The 4,068-nt window shown below is 47.7% G+C and overlaps 1 protein-coding gene across 1 annotated transcript in view; it reads right to left on the bottom strand.

The window, feature by feature from the left end:
* FAM163A (family with sequence similarity 163 member A) overlaps window positions 1–2,317 on the bottom strand; it is an 8,406-nt gene extending 6,089 nt beyond the window's left edge. Inside the window, exon 1 of the mRNA XM_015429153.1 lies at window positions 2,259–2,317. The gene's annotated coding sequence lies outside the window, so the exon portion shown is untranslated. The remainder of the gene's footprint in view (window positions 1–2,258) is intronic.
* Window positions 2,318–4,068: the final 1,751 nt, after the last annotated feature.

Genomic DNA, 4,068 nt, shown 5'->3' with positions numbered 1-4,068 from the left:
GAAGGATACAGATTTTTTTTTCAGATGAGAAGTCTGGACTCAGTACCTCATCCTCTGCAGTTTCTGCAATCACAGAAAGCCTTATACGGCCTGCGACCAACATACCCAAGGGACCGCCTCTTCCCATATACGCCTCGGAGAGCATTATGCTCTGAGAGTTAACATCTCCTGGTGATCACTGGCCCAAAGGACGTCCGCCTAGCCTCGACCAGGGCCAGGGCTTTTTCCACCCTGGCCCCCACCTCCCACCTGGTGGAACATGCTCCCTATTGAGATCAGGGCCCTGCGGGATCTTATGCAATTCTGCAGGGCCTGCAAGATGGAGCTCTTCCGCCAGGCCTTTGGCCAAGGCAGCAGGCGTCCACATATGCCCCTCCCCGAGGTTGCGGTCTCCCACCCACAGATAACCGGCCATACCTAGTTACATCAATGGGCCGGCTTCTCCCTACAGCAAGCATGACTATTGATTTTATATGTTTTAATGTGTTTTAAATTTTATTGTATGTATTGAAATGCTGTGACCCGCCCTGAGCCCGTTAGTGAAATGTGAAAAATAAATAAATTGCAGTATTCATACAGCCCTAAGTGTAAGGTTCTACTTCTTTGCAGGCTATTTGTTTGTTTAATTCGTTCATACCACAACTTTCCCCCAGTGGGAACACAAAGCTTTAGCAGCTTTATATTCCCCAAGGGGAAAAGATGGCAATAAATGCATTTGTTAAAGTGGCAGCAGAAAGCTTTGCATTCGGCTCTTCGGGATGGACTCTAAGTGCCAGTGCAGATACCATGAAGGGACATGGCTTTGTAGTAAAGCACCTCCTTGGCATGCAAAAAGTCCCAGGTTCAATCCCTGGAATCTCCAGTCAAAGAGGACCAGGAACTGGTGATCAAGGTAGGCAGCCGTGTTGATCTGAAGCCAGGGGTCATTTCCTACAGGAGCGCACAGAATTGGAGCTCCAGCAGTAAAGAACCCAGGGGGCGGGCACATGCAACAAGCCCCACCCCCTGCTCCCAGCAGCCCTCAGTCAGAGCAAGAAGCAGCCACCCCCCCCCGGCCCCCCAGTCCAAAACAGTCCAGTAGCACCTTTAAGACCACGTTTTATTCAGGTACAAGCTCGCCCTCCTCTGTGAGGACAGATCTGCACGTTCCTCCCCCTCCCCCAATAGCTAGCAATCCAAAACAGTCCAGTGGAGCCTGAGCGGTGGGTGTTGCCTTCTGACACACTTCCGGTGATGTCAGGGGTTGTGGCATATGCAAATAAGTTGTGCTAATGAGTTATGTTAATGAGCTCCTGCACCTCTTTTTCTACTAAATGACCCCTGACCACAACTTTCCCCCAGTGGGAACCCAAAGCTTTAGCAGCTTTATATTCCATTCCCCAAGGGGAAAAGATGGCAATAAATGCATTTGTTGAAGTGGCAGCAGAAAGCTTTGCATCCGGCTCTTCGGAATGGAATCTAAGTGCCAGTGCAGATACCATGAAGGGACATGGCTTTGTGGTAAAGCACCTCCTTGGCATGCAGAAAGTCCCAGGCTCAATCCCTGGCATCTCCAAAGAGGACCAGGAACTGGTGATCAAGGTAGGCAGTCATGTTGGTCTGAAGCCAGGGGTCCTTTCCTGCAGGAGCGCACAGGAGCGGCGCTCTGGCAGTAAAGAGGCCAGGGGGCGGGCACATGCAACAAGCCCCACCCCCTGCTCCCAGCAGCCCTCAGTCAGAGCAAGAAGCAGCCAAGTAAGCTGCAGAGCCCCCCCCCGGCCCCCCAGTCCAAAACAGTCCAGTAGCACCTTTAAGACCACGTTTTATTCAGGTACAAGCTCGCCCTCCTCTGTGAGGACAGATCTGCACGTTCCTCCCCCTCCCCCAATAGCTAGCAATCCAAAACAGTCCAGTGGAGCCTGAGCGGTGGGTGTTGCCTTCTGACACACTTCCGTTGATGTCAGGGGGTGTGGCATATGCAAATAAGTTATGCTAATGAGTTATGCTAATGAGCTCCTGCACCACTTTTTCTACGGTGACCCCTGTCTGAAGCCATAGAAAAAAGTTAGAGTCCAATGGCACCTTTAAGACCAACATCTCTGCCTAAGGCCCTGGAAGGCCACTGCCAGTCAAAGGGGATAATACTGACCTCGACAGGCCAGAGGTCTGACTCTGTATAAAGCTGCTTGATAGGCTTCCCTCTCTGTACAAAATTGTCAGCTATCACAATGGGTTGTGCTGGGTTCGGAAGCGAAATGAGGAACGAGCCAACTACTCACTCTGAAACTGTCCCAAACGGCACTTGTGTCACATGGGCCTGAGATGTGAAGACTGACGCCAGAAGAGCCACATGGTCACGGAGAGCTCAGTTTGCCCCTAAAGAGGAGAAAACCACAAATGGAAAATTCAGCACTCATTTTACCACGGGGACCTGAAACTAGGGCTGCCAAAAAGCCATTTTGCTCATTTTTTTTTAAAAAAATTTTCCTTGTTAATTGCTTTGGGCACAACTTACAGAATGTGTTGCCACTGGAAATCCTAAGTGAACAGAGCACCGAGTGTCTTCCTGATGGTGAGTGAACCCATGCCAAGTGGTAGTCCGCATTGTTCACCAAGAAACCTCTACTTGGTCACATTGCGCATGCCTGGATTTTCCCACATGTGTAGTATGTTGCAAAACCACAATGTGCCCTCAGTTTTTTCCGAGAAGTTTATGGAGGCGGTGGCTAGCTCCGTCTTGCAGTATGCCATCCAAGGTGCACATCCTTTGCAGGGAGGGCAAGCACAAAACAATCAAGCCATCGTTGAGGCAAGCTGACAGCCAGAGACCGAGCGCTCAGGTCTGTTTACCTGCTCCTGCTTGCAAAGGCCAGTCCCCCAGATAGTCCCAACAATGATGGAGAAAATTGGGGCAACCGTGTCCCCCAGCAGGGAGGAGGAAGATTTATTCTAGGCAAATACTACCTTACCACACCATCATCAGCTATAAAGGAACTCCGAATTCACCTAATCTGAAACTTCACTACAAGTGGGGGGAGACGGCTTTGATTCTCTTGGTGCTTTCAAGGCACAAGGCCTTCCCCACAACCACCACCAAGCAATGAGAAGGGTCATTAGATATGAAAAGTACTGGGTTCAACGCATGGAGAACTCGGACTACGACATGCGTTCAGACGCATCTATTGTACTTCCAAACAAAGACAAACAAACGGCCCTGCAAGGCCAACGATATACACACTCACCCGGCACACCCACAGTGCCATTGGAGGGTTTGAATTTCCCGCCATAGGTACCACTGGTGGATACTGGGTGGACCAGGATCCTGGGTCCCTTTGTTTGGGGAAGCAAAGCCCCCTGCTGTAACCGCATACCCCTGGTGGCGGTCCGCGTACATAACAAGATAGATGGTGAAGTACAGTCACAAACAATTCATCTCACCTGAATGGTCTCAATACCACAAATGGATATAATGTCAACAGATACCTTGTTTCATAAAATCGACAGTTATGCAGAAATAGTTATTGTTTGTTGATACAATGTTTTTTGTTTTACCACTTCAGTAGTTCCAAACAGTTCCAAAATTTTTCACTTAAGTTAAAGATATGTTCATTACATATATACGAAAAAGATAGACTCTGATCTGTACTGAGCAATGTATTGTGATTCATTTAGCACGTTATAACTCTGTACATACTTTGTGAGTATACTCATGATGTTATTGTAACAACAGATGTTAATTGTTACCTGATAAAAATAATAAAAATAAAAAATAATTTTAAAAAAAAGCACAGACAGGTTGGTGTCCTCCAGTGAAGAACCATCAGTTGAAGACCCACAGTCTGGTTTACGGCCTAGCAGCTCAAGTTTTCAAGACCATTGTACTGAATTGCATTGCTATCTGTCCTTAGTTTATAGTTTTTAACTGTTTTATCTATTGTGAAATGTTTTAACTCCTATTGTGGATTTGCTGTTGCGATCCGGTATGAGCCCACTCTCGGGGAGGGCGAAATACAAGCCAAAATTAATAAATATATAAGTGGTTTCTTTTTCTACAGTGCTAAAAACGATGACATTTTGTACTGGGGAAAT

Source organism: Gekko japonicus, unplaced genomic scaffold (genome assembly GCF_001447785.1).
Source record: "Gekko japonicus isolate JY-2015 unplaced genomic scaffold, Gekko_japonicus_V1.1 scaffold2450, whole genome shotgun sequence".
In the NCBI taxonomy this organism is placed as follows: domain Eukaryota; kingdom Metazoa; phylum Chordata; class Lepidosauria; order Squamata; family Gekkonidae; genus Gekko; species Gekko japonicus.
The sequence above is the reverse complement of the archived record's forward strand: the minus strand, read 5'-3'. Positions and strand labels throughout refer to the sequence as shown.